A 16655-nucleotide genomic window follows, 5' to 3' on the forward strand; every position below is an offset into this window, starting at 1 on the left:
TTCTTTGAAAGAATTAACAAAATTGATAAACCACTAGCAAGTTGGATCAAAAAGAAAAAGGAAAGGACCCAAATAAATAAAATCAAGAATGAAAGAGGAGAGATCACAACCAACACAGCAGAAATAAAAACAATAATAAGAGAATATTATGAGCAATTATATGCCAATAAAATGAGTAATCTGAAAGAAATGGACAAATTCCTAGAAACATATACACTACCAAAACTGAAACAGGAAGAAATAGAATATTTGAACAGACCCATAACCAGTAAGGAAATCCAATTAGTAATCAAAAATCTGGCAAAAAACAAGAGTCCAGGGCCAGATGGCTTTCCAGGGGAATTCTACCAAACATTTAAGGAAGAGTTAACACCTATTCTCTTGAAGATGTTCCAAAAAATAGAAATGGAAGGAAAACTTCCAAACTCTTTCTATGAAGCCAGCATTACTTTGATTCCAAAATCAGACCATGACCCCACTAAAAAGGAGAACTACAGACCAATTTCCCTGATGAACATGGATGCAAAAATCCTCAACAAGATATTAGCCAACTGGATCCAACAATACATTAAAATAATTATTCACCACGACTAAGTGGTATTTATACCTGGGATGCAGGGCTGGTTCAGTATCTGCAAAACAACTAACGTGATTCATCACATCAATAAAAGAAAGGACAAGAACCATATGATCCTCTCAATAGATGCAGAGAAAGCATTTGACAAAATACAGCATCCTTTCTTGATAAAAACCCTCAAGAAAGTAAGTATAGAAGGATCATATCTCGAGATCATAAAAGCCATGTATGAACGACCCAACACTAATATCTTCCTCAATGGGGAAAAACCAACAGCTTTCCCCCTAAGGTCAGGAACAAGACAGGGATGTCCACTCTCGCCACTGTTATTCAACATAGTATTGGAAGTCTTAGCCTCTGCAATCAGGCAACACAAAGAAATAAAAGGCATCCAAATTGGCCAAGAGGAGGTCAAACTTTCACTCTTTGCAGATGACATGATACTCTACATGGAAAACCCAAAAGATGCCACCAAAAAACTGCTAGAATTGATTCATGAATTCAGCAAAGTTGCAGGATATAAAATCAATGCATAGAAATCAGTTGCATTCGTAAACACCAACAATTAAGCAACAGAAAGAGAAATCAAGGAATCGCTCCCATTTACAGTTGCACAAAAAACCATAAAATACCTAGGAATAAATCTAACCAAAGAGGTGAAAAATCTATACACTGAAAATTATAGAAAGCTTATGAAAGAAATTGAAGAAGATGCAAAAAAAAAAAAAAAAGGAAAAAGATTCCATGCTCCTGGATAGGAAGAACAAATATTGTTAAAATATCGATACTACCCAAAGCAATCTACATATTCAATGCAATCCCTATCAAAGTAACACCAGCATTCTTTACTGAGCTAGAACAAATACTCCTAAAATTTGTATGGAACCAGAAAAGACCCTGAATAGCCAAAGCAATCTTTAAAAAGAAAACCAGAGCAGGAGGCATCACAATCCCAGACTTCAAGCTATACTACAAAGCTGTCATCATCAAGACAGTGTGGTACTGGCACAAGAACAGACACTCAGATCAATGGAACAGAATAGAGAACCCAGAAATGGACCCACAAACGTATGGCTAACTAACCTTTGACAAAGCAGGAAAGAATATCCAATGGAATAAAGACAGTCTCTTCAGCAAGTGGTGCTAGGAAAACTGGGCAGCGACATGCAGAAGAATGAATCTGGACCACTTTCTTACACCATACACAAAAATAAACTCAAAATGGATGAAAGACCTCAATGTAAGACAGGAAGCCATCAAAATCCTCAAGGAGACAGCAGGCAAAAAACTCTTTGATCTTGGCTGCAGCAACTTCTTACTTGACATGTCTCCAGAGGCAAGGGAAACAAAAGCAAAAATGAACTACTTGGACCTCATCAAAATGAAAAGCAATCAGCAAAACTAAAAGGCAACCGACAAAATGGCTGAAGATATTTGCAAATGACATATCAGATAAAGGGTTAGTATCCAAAATCTATAAAGAACTTATCAAACTCAACACCCAAAAAACAAATAATCCAGTGAAGAAATGGGCAAAAGACATGAATAGACATGTCTTCTTCTCCAAAGAAGACATCCAGATGACCAACCGACACGTGAAAAAATGCTCAACATCCCTCATCATCAGGGAAATACAAATCAAAACCACAATGAGATACCACCTGACACCTGTCAGAATGGCTAACATTAACAACTCAAGCAACAACAGATGTTAGCGAGGATACGGAGAAAGAGGATCTCTTTTGCATTGTTTGTGGGAATGCAAGCTGGTGCAGCCACTCTGGAAAACAGTATGGAGGTTCCTCAAAAAACTAAAAATAGAACTACCCTACGACCCAGCAACTGCACTACTAGGCATTTATCCACGGGATACAGGTGTGCTGTTTCGAAGGGACACACACACACCATGTTTATAGCAGCACTATCAACAATAGCCAAAGTATGGAAAGAGCCCAAATGTCCATCAATGGATGAATGGATAAAGAAAAATGGTATGTATATACCATGGAGTATTACTTGGCAATCAAAAAGAATGAAATCTTGCCATTTGCAACTACATGGATGGAACTGGAAGGTATTATGCTAAGTGAAATTAGTCAGAGAAAGACAAAAATCATGACTTCACTTATATGAGGACTTTAAGAGACAAAATAGATGAACATAAGGGAAGGGAAACAAAAATAATAAAAAACAGGGAGGGGGACAAAACAGAAGAGCCTCATAAATATGGAGAATAAACTGAGGATTACTGGAGGGGTTGTGGGAGGGGAATGGGCTAAATGGGTAAGGGGCACTAAGGAATCTACTCCTGAAATCATTGTTGCACTATATGCTAACTAATTTTTATGTAAATTAAAAAAAAAGATGTGGTATGTATATAAAATGGAGTATTACTCGGCAATCAAAACGAATGAAATATTGCCATTTACAACAATGTGGATGGAGCTATAGGGTATTATGCTAAGCGAAATAAGTCAGCCAGAGAAAGACAAATATCATGACTTCACTCATGTGGAATTTAAGATACAAAACAGATGAACATAAGGGAAGGGAAGCAAAGATAATATAAAAACAGGGAGGGGACCAAACATAAGAGACTCTTAAATACAGAGAACAAACTGAGGGTTGCCAGAGGGGCTGTGGGGGGGGGGGTGAGCTAAATGGGTAAGGGGCATTAAGGAAGACACTTGTTGGGATGAGAACTGGGTGTTATACATAGGGGATAATTCACTGGAATCTACCTCTGAAATCACTATTGCAATATATGCTAACTAAGTTGGATGTGAATAAAAAAAAAAAAAAAAGGAAATTGACACAGCTTTATGTCAAACAACTGGGAAGAACCATGGTGGAGATAGGGAGCAGGAAGGCGAGCCAGTAAAGGGATTGTTAAAGGTGTGGTTTATAGAAGAAGACTGTTAGAAGCCTAGGGAGAAGGGTGATTCTACAAGAAAAAGGAAGTGGTCAAAAGTATCAAATGCATAGAGCCTAAGGAGGCTGAGGCTTCAAAAAGGCAGTTGGGCTTGGTGATTAATGCACCATGGTGACCTTCAAGGGGCAGTTTCAGAAGGAGGCCAAGGGAAAAGTCACAAAGAGAAAATGGGGTGGGGCTAGTGAAAAGGGGAAGGAGTGGTTGCAGACTATTCATTCTAGAAGTTTGTTACAGTGAATTATAGATTAGAGAACTGGTTTGTAGCTTCCAGGAATAATAGGTAACTCATTCATTTATTTGTTTACTAGGGCCATATTTATTAGAGCCTACTATGTGCTTGTTCACTGATAGGTGAGTAAGGTGGGCCTGATCCCCAGTATTACAGAACTTGCATTCTAGTGTGGAGGGATAGTCTGTAAACAATGAAGACAACTTCAGATATTGCAAGTGGTATTGATGAAAATAAAATGAGTCATGAAATAAGCACATAGCTGTTTATGGAAAGAGAAGGTGTGTAGATCTTGAGGCAGGAATGAGCACCATATGTTCAAGGAACCCAAAGGACCGTGTGTCTAGTGCTTGATACACTAGGGGGAGAGTGATAGGAGACATCAGAGAGACACAGGGAAGGACTTTGAATTTTATTCCATGTTTACGAGAACAGACACCATTGGTGGATTTTAAATAGGGGAGTGACATGATCAGATTTACAACTATCAAATTCTCTTTGGCTGCTCTGTGAAGAATGGATTGTAGATGAAAGCATGAGTTCAAGCTTGGACACATTAATGAGAAGCTGCTGAATAATTCAGCAAAGGGGTAAGCATGGCTTAGACCAGACAGGTAGCCCAGAAAATGGGGAGAAGGGGTCAGATTTGGGATATGTTTTGGTGGTAGAATCTCCAATAGGGTACGCTAAATGATGCTGAGGATAAGGGGAAAAGAAAAATGAAGGGTGACTCTTAGGTTTTTGGCCTGAGTGACTACATAAACAGTAAAAACATTTCCTGATATGGGAAGACTGGAGGAGGTGCAGATATGGGGTGTGGTATGGTGGGATCAGGGGTTTCATTGTGCTTATACGGGACTTGTTTTGAGCCATCCAAGTGGAGGTGGAGTTCATAGGAGTGGCTGGAGTCAAGTGCTGTCCTAGTGAAGGGCTGTATATTTGTAAGGCATAGATTGAGGGCAGGAATATGCTGGAAAGAAGAAGAGAGGAGGAAAATGAGGAAGGTGGGTTTGGGAGGGGGTGAAGAAGGATTCGATCACTGGCCCAGAGAGGGTTTCCATGGGAAGCAGGAGGGACACCACTGATGCAGAAAAGGAAATAAAGGCACATGTAGCAATAGAGTCCTTTAGAGGTGGAAGGAAGAAAGGAGACAAGGCTTAGGCTGAATGCCCTCTGATGTCTCTCTGAAGTGAGAGATGAAGTCCCCTGGTCAGGGGGATTTGAGTGAGAGGAACTGTTGGAGCCTGAGGACAGAGGAGGTTTGGAATAACATTTTGGAGAATCATTTGAGAGTAGAGAGCATGGAGTGAGAAAAGCCCTTGACCTCAGAGTCCTTAATGACCCTAAGGCAAGAACAAGGAACCTGAATGGAATAACCCAGTGAGGGCATGTGTGGGATACAGAAAGACCCTAGAGCACTGAGTGGGGCTGGGGCGTTAGGTTCCTGGTGTAGCCAAAAGGCTGGGTGTTTGCAGCAGCATAAAAATGTGGAAGTGCAACTAAAAGCTGGGTCCACAGACCACGGTTTCAGCATCACTTGGCAGTCTGTTCCAGAAAGCCAGGGCTCCAACCCAGATCTCTGAGTCAGGCCATGCAATTTAATTAGATCCCTGGGTGATGTCCTTTGTGTATTAAAATTTGTAATGAGCTGCAGTAGGGAATGAGGATTTCAAGGGTTAAACATTTTAAAAAATAAGAATGGTGTGTTCCTGCAGCAGGTCAGAGGATCTTTCTTATTGATTAATTTAATACATTTTCCTTTTTATAGATCTTTATGTTTTCCTGATTTTAAAAAAGAATGTACACCTGTTTCAGAAGTGGAAATATGGGCAGGTACGAAGGCACTAATGTCCAGCCACATTCCTAGGGACTGTTTCAATAACAGAAGAAACTGAGTAATGACTGTGAGGCTCCCTGCAAGTTTAGTCTCTCCCAGGGAGTTATCACCAGGAGGCAGTTTAGCAGCAGAGCATTTGTTTCTTCATAAGATGACCTTCAGCCAGTTACTTAGCCCCTATTTCTTTATCAGCAAAATGGGTATGTAAGTAATACTACATAGGGTTAATGTAAATATTACATTAAAATTTTATGCAAATACTTTAATAAAAGCCCCAAAAGTTATTATTACATGTACTAGGGTGAGAAATCACCAGGCAAAACAAACTTTTAATGCATGTAATATAAAAGTTCGCCTGCTTGGTGGTCTTTGGGCCACTTCCCGTACAAACTACTAATTTGAAGATCCTTATCAGCATGACAGTTCAGGAGAAGAACCCTGGAGGACTGACGAGACAGTATACATGACTAATGTGAGGCACATGGTCAGGGAATGGAAGCCAAGGTCTGTGCAAAGGGGAACAAGGCATGAAGACTTCGGTGTGGGAAATTCGAAGCAACAGAGCAAAATTTCAGGTCCTGGGATGGAACACAGGTTTCTCCTGGGGCTTCCTCCACTTCGGGGCTTTCCTTTTCCGTTTCCCATTAGTCCCCAGATGCAATGTAAATTGCTTTTGCAGTTAATAGCTGCAAATCAAAACTATAAAAACCAGGAAATAAATGTATGCCCATACATAAATGTATGCCCCTGACGAGGCTGGGGGTGGGGGGTGTTAAACAATTTGGAGATCTCCCACTTTCTCATGGTAGCTTGCCTACATATTTAAATAAGCACTGATGGGAGCACCTGGGTGGCTCAGTCGGTTGGATGACTGACTTTGGCTCAGGTCGTGATCTCACAGTCAGTGAGTTCAAGCCCCTCATGAGGCTCTGTGCTGACAGCTCAGAGCCTGGAGCCTGCTTCAGATTCTGTGTCTCCCTCTCTCTCTGCTACTCCCCACTTGTGCTCTGTCTCTCTCTGTCTCTAAAAAATGAATAAACATTAAAAAATTTTTTTAAAAGCACTGATGAAACGCTATGATACATGTTCAGCATAATGCCATACAAGGGTATATGAGGTATTTAATTTGCCATGTGGCACCTGTAAGGTTGAAGGAGTACATACCTTCTAATGCACTGAGTAAGTAGGTCCCTCTTTTTGAAAGTCCCTCTAACTATGGGTTGTGCTTGAGCTACAGCACTAATATATCTTTGTATGAGAGAATAACGAAAAACCCTGGTCTTGCTTCTTTAACATCCTTTGCACCCTTTGTCTTTCCTGGGGAACAAATGGGGGATTAAAATTATTTTATGCACGGTAGGTTTGTTTGCAAAGGCAAAGTTGGTACACTTTGGGCAGCACCGTCTTAACCTCATTTTTGCAATTCTTCTGGAGAAAGATGTACACTATCATTAATTCCTTGAGGAGTGACACATGTGATTTTGGAGCTTCCTTGGATTTAATACAAAAACAACCACTTACAGAATAGGTAGCCTGGGCCCAGCACCGTGCTAGGTACTTAGCAAGTACTGTTTTATTCCAACTTCACACTAACCCTCTGAGGCAGTTCCTTCTGTTATTCCCAGATAAGGGCACCGAGGCTCAGAAGGGTGAAGTAAATTGGACAAATTTACGCGACTAGTTAGAACAGCGGAGATGGGATTCAAACCCAGATTTTGCACTTGCAATCAATGTTACATTTTCTCTTATTCCTCACAGTCTTCCTCTGGATGTCATTCAAATCTCTTGCTACCTTTAACATCTACTGTCGCAGGAATTCTCCAGCCTTCTAAGGTTACCTTTTCTTTTAGCATCCAAATAAAACGACTCTGTTCCTGTATACCTGAGAAATCTAACCACCTCACCAATGTTTCCAAAACTTCTGAAGGGTAGAGAAGACTTACATTCTTTCACCCCTTCTCATTCTGAACTCTTCCTTCTATCTTGTTCTCATTACCTGCCCCTGACATTAAACAGTTACTGTTCACAGTCAACGTATAGCCTCACATCCTGCACACGCACACAGCTTTTCCTTCTCCATTACCCTGAACACTGCTCATCCAAAGGGAGAATATATCAGGTGGGTTTTCTGTAAAGCAGAAATTGAGACAGAATTAGGAGTGGAAGAGGTTTGCTGAGAAGGGGAGGTGGTGATCCCATACAAGATGAAAGAAAAAAGAATCAGAGTTGTGCAGAGAAAACCTTCAGACTGCCATATAGATCTGACAGGGGTGGTCTTGAATATCAGTCTCAAAGGGTAATCCTCCTAATGGAGAGTGTTTTGAGCTTTGTGTGGAAGAAGAAGTGGCCCAAGATGATAATATACATGGATTCATGAAGTGGCAGATGGCGTGGTCAGGGTCCTATAAAGAAAAAGATCAGGGGAGGAGCCAGATGGCGGAACAGCATGGAAGTTTTGTGTCTCGCATCCATGAAATACAGCCAGATCAACACTAAACCACCCTGCACACCTAGAAAACTGGTTTGAGGATTAACACCACAATCTGCACAACCTGAACCACAGAACTCAGCAGGTATGTGGCGCAGAGAGGTGAACTGGGGGAGACAGAAGCCTCTGAGGGCAAGGAGCTGTTTTTGCATCCAGAGAGAGGAGGGGGGCAGGGGGTGGGGGAGAATACGGGAAATAAACAGGGGAGCACAGAGTCTGAAACTCTGCAGCTCAATACCTGGCGGTGCTCTGGTGAGAAGGGCGAATCCCCAGGAGCAGAGTGAAGTCCAGGGTCTTTGGGCCACATGGGGAGAAGCAGTTCCTCTTCTGGGAGTACTCCCCACAGGCAAAGATCCCAGCAGATGCTGGAGAACAACCACAGTCGTTGGTGGTGGAACAAGGTTTTTATGAGTGAATCCTGGTGCCAGATGTGTGTTGTGATTTTCCATAATCCCTGAAAGATCGCTGCCAGACGATCGTGTGAACTTTTTCTGGGGCTGGCTGGCAGCCAGCCGCAGTTTCTGGGTATTGGCAGCAGCGCAGTCTCAAACGTTCCTGGGTGTGGCTGGCACCTGCCCATTGCTCGATGAGACCCTCCCGTAGAGGGGCAGAACGGGTCATAGCTGCAGTCCCTCAGAAGTCCGGGTCGGGAAAACAGCCGCATCTGAGATAAAACTCAGGAGGGAGGTGCTGCCTGGCAACCTGACGGCTTGGTCACGGACAGTGTAAAAGCGGGAAGTGGATGGAAGCTGGAGACGGAGGACGGGTGCACAATTGCTGATCGCAGAGAACGGAGCTCCAATACTAGAGACTGGGAGCTGGGTGACGCCATTTTTCACCGCTCCCACGCATGCACGCACACACACCTACAAGCGCCACAACAATCCACCCTAGTAAGCTAAGCAGCGCCATCTAGTGGAGAATGGACCCATTACACTAAGCCCAACCAACTGGTCCAACCTGGCTCTTCAGGAACAGCGCAAATCTCTCCTCCTGCTTGGTTTATGGACTATAAAGTGCTTCATAGTTTGACTTCTAGAAGAAAACAATGTAATTTCAATGGTATTTCAAGTCTGTTTGCTGGTCCATCTATTCAATTTTCTTTTTCTTGAATACAGAAAGGGAAAAATTTTATTTTTATTTTCAATTTTTATTAAAAATATTTTTCTTTAATTTTTTTCTACTACATTTTTTACTTTTTTGTAAATTCTTCAAATTCTATTTTATTTCCATCATTTCATTTTACTCTATTTCATTGTATTCATTTTTTCAAATTTTCAAACGCTTTTTTTTCTTTTTCCCTTTTTTTCTCTAATCTATCAAGCCTCTTTCAACACCCAGATGAAAACACACCTAGGAACTAGCATCATTTATTTGATTTGTGTGTGTGTGTGTTGTTTTTAATTTTTTAATTTTAATTTTTTAGTTTTAATTTTTTTAATTAAAAAATTGTTTGCCTCCTTAACTCCTTTTCTTTCTTCAAAATGACAAAATAAAGGAATTCACCCCGAAAGAAAGAACAGGAACAAACAACAGGCAGGGACTTAACCAACACAGATACAAGCAAGATGTCTGAACCAGAATTTAGAATCACGATAATAAGAATACTAGCTGGGGTGAAAAATAGATTAGAATCCCTTTCTGCAGAGATAAAAGAAATAAAAGCTAGTCAGGATGAAATTAAAAATGCTATAACTGAGCTGCAACCTTTAATGGTGCCACAGCGGGAAGGATGGATGAGGCAGAGCAGCCAATCAGCAATACAGAGGACAAACTTATGGGGAATAATGAAGCAGAAAAAAAGAGGGAGACTAAGGCAAAAGAGCACTATTTAAGAATTAGAGAAATCAGTGACTCATTAGAAAGGAACAGCATTAGAATCATAGGGTCCCAGAAGATGAAGACAGAGAAATAGGGGAAGAAGGGTTATGTGTGCAAATCATAGTGGAAAACTTTCCTAACCTGGGGAAAGACAAAGACATCAAAATCCAGGAAGCACAGAGGACTCCCATTAGATTCAACAAAAACTGACCATCAACAAGGCATCGTCAAATTCACAAAAAATTTGTGGCAAGGAAAGAAACATGAAAGCAGCAAGGGAAAAAAAAGTCCTTAACCTACAAAGGAAGACAGATGAGCTTTGCAGCAGACCTATCCACAGACCCTTGGCAGTCCAGAAAGTAGTGGCAGGATATATTCAATGTGCTGAATCGGAAAAATATGCAGCCAAGAATTCTTTATCCAGCAAGGCTGTCATTGAAAATAGAAGGAGAGAGTAAAAGTTTTCCAGAGAAACAAAAATTAAAGGAGTCTGTGACCACTAAACCAGCCCTGCAAGAAATTTTAAGGGGAACTCTCTGAGGGGAGAAAAGATGAAGAAAAAAAAAAGACCAAAAGCAACAAAGACTAGAAAGGATCAGAGAACACCAGTAGACACTCCAACTCTACAAGAAACATAATGGCAATAAATTCATATCTTTCAGTAATCACTCTAAACGTCAATGGACTCAATGCTCCAATCAAAAGACACAAGGTAATAGAATGGATAAGAAAACAAGATCCATCTCTATGCTGTTTACAAGAGACCCACTTTAGACCTAAAGACACTTCAGATTGAAAGTAAGGGGATGGAGGGGCGCCTGGGTGGCGCAGTCGGTTAAGCGTCCGACTTCAGCCAGGTCACGATCTCGCGGTCCGTGAGTTCGAGCCCCACGTCGGGCTCTGGGCTGATGGCTCAGAGCCTGGAGCCTGTTTCCGATTCTTGTCTCCCTCTCTCTCTGCCCCTCCCCTGTTCATGCTCTGTCTCTCTCTGTCCCAAAAATAAATAAACGTTGAAAAAAAAATTAAAAAAAAAAAAAGAAAGTAAGGGGATGGAGAACCATCTATCATGAGAATGGTCAACAAAAGAAAGTTGGAGTAGCCATACTTATATCAGACAACCTAGACTTTAAATAAAGACTATAACAAGAGATGAAGAAGGGCATTATATCATAATTAAGGGGTCAATCCACCAAGAAGACCTAACAATTATAAACATTTATGCTCCAAATGTGAAGTACCCAAATACATAAATCAATTAATCACAAACAAAGAAACTCATTGATAATAATGCCATCATAGTAGGGAACTTTAACACCCCACTTACAGCAATGGACAGATCATCTAAACAGAAAATAAACAAGAAAACTGTGGCTTTGAATGACACTGGACCAGATGGACTTAACAGATATATTCAGAACATTTCATCCTAAAGCAGCAGCATATACATTCTTTAGTGCACGTGGAACATTCTCCAGAACAGATCACATACTGGGACACAAATCAGCCCTCAACAAGTACAAAAAGATCAAGATCATACCATGCATATTTTCAGATCACAACGCTATGAAACTCGAAATCAACCACAAGAAAAAATTTGGAAAGATAACAAACACTTGGAGACTAAAGAACACCCTACTAAAGAATGAATGGGCTAACCAAGAAGTTAAAGAGGAAATTAAAAAGTACATGGAAGCCAATGAAAATGATAACACTACAGCTCAAAACCTCTGGGACACAGCAAAGGCGGTCATAAGAGGGGAGTATATAGCAATCCAGGCCTTCCTAAAGAAGGATGAAAGGTCTCAGATACACAACCTAACCTTACACTGACTCCACGATCAACAAATCCCTTTTTAAAGGGAATGCTAGGGGCGCCTGGGTGGCTCAGTTGGTTAAGCGTCCGACTTCAGCTCACACGATCTCGCGGTCCGCGAGTTCGAGCCCCACGTCGGGCTCTGGGCTGATGGCTCAGAACCTGGAGCCTGCTTCCGATTCTGTGTCTCCCTCTCTCTCTCTGCCCCTCCCCCGTTCATGCTGTGTCTCTCTCTGTCTCAAAAATAAATAAACGTTAAAAAAAAAAATAAAGGGAATGTTAAATGAAATGAAGTGTTTCTTTTCACTTTGAAAGTAGGGAGCACTTCACAGCGGTATTAGCATTACCTGTGACATTGTGAACAATAGATGTCACAGATATTTTGATATTGCATCACAATTGTCACCAGTATCTCAAAGTACCATTTATGTTTCCCACTGCCATAAACTTTTAGGCACACCACTAGCTGTCGTCATGTCATGCTTTAATAAAGAAGCATATAAATTAGGTTTTTAATATATTTTGATGATTGCATTTCAATATAATTGATATCCTTTGTAATCTTATGTATTTTATTTTTGACATTTTAAACCAATATTGTGAAAAAAGGCTGGTTCACCGCCTTTCCCCAGACTGCTGAAGGGGTTCATGGCATGAAAAAAAGTTAAGAGCTTTCTGTATGTGTATAGACACATATACCAGAGCAAAAATACAATAATAATAAATAATTTAACCTTATTAAATTAAATCCAACAATGATCACTGCATCACTAAAGAGTAGCATATAAGTCTCATTGTATATTTTTTACATTGATATAAAGCCTTTTTAGACACATTTACATGCATACGTGTATACACACAAACACACACAAACACCCCTTACACCACACACACACACACACACACACACACACACACACAGTAGTCTTCTATAATTCCAGCTAGTGAACATAGACCTCTAGTTTGGTGAAATTATATAAATGTTAATTTGATCTTATAATTTCACGATCTTTTCAAAGTGAGGAAATTCCACAGATGTTGAAAAATTCAAGAAAAATGTTATCTACGTGAGGTAGTTTCTACTGTGCCCTTTAAAATCTAGATATCACATTGAAAGGCTATTAAAAGTGATTTTTTCCCCAAATTTGGATTTGCTTCTTTCTCAATTCTTACTAGTTAGAAACATTTGAACAATTATCTACATTTTATTACAGAATTATACTTCATATGAACATGGCTCTATATTGTTTTTAGATATCCCTGACTTATTTTTAAAAATCTACATTATATGATTAATTGTTATCTGGTAAAACACATACATAGGTGTTTGTGTTTATGTGTGTATGTATATGTGTGTGCCTTTTAATTATGGTATTATTCAACCCACCTTTTTAAAAAATTCTCCTATCATGTTAAAATGTATCAGGCATATTACTGTGATATTTGCAGAATATCTTTGGAACATTTGTATGCTCAGAAACTAATATGAAAATCAATACAATCTCATTCAAATGAAAACAAAAAAAAAAGAAAAAGATCATAGACAAGAAAGTCTGGGGTAGTGGCGTATGGACGTAATGGGAGTGGGCCTGAAGTCTGAAGGTGTTTGTATCATTTGTTAATACCCCGCAAAAAGCATTCACCCCAAAATTAGTTGGCTATTTGATGTTAGCCAGTTCCTGGTCTACTCTAGAATTGGCAGAACAGGGACATGAATAGAGTGGTCACAGTGGCAGAGATGGAGGCTATGCCTAGTGCCAACAGTATAGACTTCCACTCTCCAAGGCTCATCTAGCTACTTCCTCCTGGGAATGCGAAACCTGTCAGTAACAGAGCATGATGCTCTGAGCTCTCTGTATGGCACTGTTCTTCAAGGAGGCTAACAAGTCATTTGGCAAGTTGACTCCATTGAACACCTTCTATCCTGGAAGGGCCAATGATTTATTCTCATAGGAATAGATGTCAGTTTTGAGTGTGAATTTTCCTTTACTGTCCAGAGTCCTCAGCCAGAATCACTATCCAAGGGTTTATAGAGTGCCTGATCTAAGGCATGGGACCCTATACAGCATAGCATCCAAATAGCCGACTCATTTCACAATGAGGGAGGTGAGGAAATGAACCTGTTACCATGGGGTCCATTAGTCCTATGACATATGGTACCATCTAGAAACTTCTAGAATGGTAGAACATTGGAATGGCCTACTGAAAGCACAGCTGAAGTGACAGTTCAGAGCAACACTCCACAAAGATGGAGACTACCACCAAGGACGTGGTGTTATCAACTGAATCAGAGACCTCTATGTGATACTGTGTCTGAGAACCAATGGGTAGATGCAGGAGTAGCTTTACTTACCGTCATGCCCAATAACCCACCAGATGACTTTGGGCTACTGGTCCTTGCAACTCTGGACTCTGCAGGTTAGAGGTTCTCATCCCCAGGGAACACATTCTTGCCAGAAGGAGCAGCAAAGTTCCCACTAAACTGCAAGTTGTTGCTGCCACCTGGGCATTTGAATTCCTTGTGTCTTGGGACCAACAGGCAAGAAGTGGAGTCACTAACTTCAAGCAGAATTAGTATGTATTTTTTGAAAACAGCCTTTCCTGTATTTCAGGAAGTGTTCTTATATATATCTTACCCATATATTTCCTTAGTGTCTAGTTAACTTTCAAATGAACTCTATCTGGTCCTATAGCTTTGGCCCAAGTAAACATAAAATTCCTTTCTTCTCTCAGTAAAACCTAGCACTTGCTAATTAAAACATCGATTTTCATAACTACTATCTCTAAAATAAGTATCAAAGCTTAGTTTGGAACTAAAATCTGAACACTGTTTCCTTTTTTGGTGGCTGGGTTTTGTTCACCCCTCTGAAGAGGCTAAGGGGGCAATACAAATTACCAGGAATAAAAAGTGCTTCTGATAATATTTCAAATTATTACCCTGCATAGATTCATCTCATGGATGCCACATGAAAGAAACCAGCCCCCAAAGACTACATACTGCATGATTCCATTTATGTGGAGTTTAAGACCTGGCAAAATTAATGTTTATAAAAGGGAGAATATATTGTTCACTTTTGGGGGCATAGTATAAAATATGTAAAATTGCAGGAGAGAATCTTTAAAAAAAATTTTTTTTAACGTTTGTTTATTTTTTTGAGACAGAGAGAGAGAGAGCATGAACAGGGGAGGGTCAGAGAAAGAGGGGGACACAGAATCTGAAACAGGCTCCAGGCTCTGAGCTGTCAGCACAGAGCCTGACTCAGGGCTCGAACCCATGGACTGCGAGATCATAACCTGAGCCGGAGTCGGACGCTTAACCGACTGAGCCACCCAGGCGCCCCTGCAGGAGAGAATCTTGTAGGATGCTGGAATGTTCTATAACTTGACATAGGAACCGTGTATTAATATGTGGAATGCTATCCTGTTACCTGTACATTTTGCACACATTTCTGTGGCTATCGTTATGCGTTCATGCATCAGTACTGAATGTTCTCTCTCTCTCTATGTGGATGCTACTTCAGGGCCTCCAGTCTTATAAAAAATTGGAAAAATACCTTTCCAGTTGATTCCCTCCCACCTTCCAAAGTCCGTGGTGTCTGTGCATATGGCAAAGCGCACACAAGTGAAGGCATCCATTTATCTCCTCTACTCCATCTGGACACCTGGATGTCAGTTACAAATACTAATTGGTTGAGTGGCTTGTGTACTTTCTCTTACAAAGCCTGAAGTTTTTTTAAAAAACTGAAATTTCTTTTTATTTTTTGAAATTATTTAAATTATTTTTATTTGAGAGAGAAAGAAAGAGAGCTATTTGAGAGAGAAAGAAAGGGAGCATGAGCAGGGAAGAGGGTTCAGGGGGAGAGAGAGAGAGAGAGACAGAGAGACAGAGAGAGACAGAGAATCTTAAACAGGCTCTATGTTCAGCAATGCCACAACCCTGAGATCATGACCTGAGCTGAAATCAAGAGTCAGATGTTCAACCGACTGAGCTGCCCAGGTGCCTCAAAACTGAAATTTCTAAAATCAATAGAAGGGTTAGTTAAAAAGTGAAGCCTCGAAAGAAAATGTAGTAATTACAGTTTATTAAAGAGTTAACTTAGGCAAATGATTCAAACTGGAAGTAAATTTAAAGTCATATATAGGCATTACTGTGTGATTTTCTATTAACAAAAGCTTCTATAGTATATATTTTTCTTACTCAATCAAAGTGAAGTCAAAAACTTCAGAAGCAGTTGTTACTGAAGGGTACTCAGAGAATAGGAAAGAATACACTACTGCTTTGAAGAGAATGCTCTTATGTAGCCATTTATATCTTATTAGATAAAAGTATATGTGTGGGAGTATTTGTAAGACATTTGCCTTGTAGATTATAAAAATATGTCCCTTAACAAAAGTTAGGGTTCTCACCCTTCTTGGGAAGTAAATAATTATGCTGCAACTAGTTACTGTGAAAATATTCTGACCAATTGTTTTTCATTCATTTCATTTCATTTATTTATTTTATTATTATTATTTAAAAATTTAAAAAAACTATTTATTTTTGAGAGGGAGAGACACAGAGAGAGAGACAGAGTGTGAGTGGGGCAGGGGAAGGGAGAGAGGGAGACACAGAATCCTAAGTAGGCTTCAGGCTCTGAGCTGTCAGCACAGAGCCTGATGTGGGGCTTGAACTCACAAACCACGAGATCATGACCTGAGCCAAAGTCAGAAGCTTAACTGACTAAGCTGAGTAAACAAGTTGCCCCTGTTTTTATTATTTTTTAAAAAATGTTTATTTATTTTGAGAGAAAGAGAGGGGGGGGAGGGGCAGAGAGAGAGGGAGAGAGGGAATCCCAAGCCCGTTCCACATGGAGACCGTCACAGGGTCGATATCACTATGGTGAGATCACGACCTGAATTGAAATCAAGAATTGGACATTCAACTGACTGAGCTACCCATGCGCCCCTCATTTCACTTA

The sequence above is a fragment of the Prionailurus viverrinus genome, chromosome A3 (assembly GCF_022837055.1).
Source record: "Prionailurus viverrinus isolate Anna chromosome A3, UM_Priviv_1.0, whole genome shotgun sequence".
Classification (NCBI taxonomy): Eukaryota; Metazoa; Chordata; class Mammalia; order Carnivora; family Felidae; genus Prionailurus; species Prionailurus viverrinus.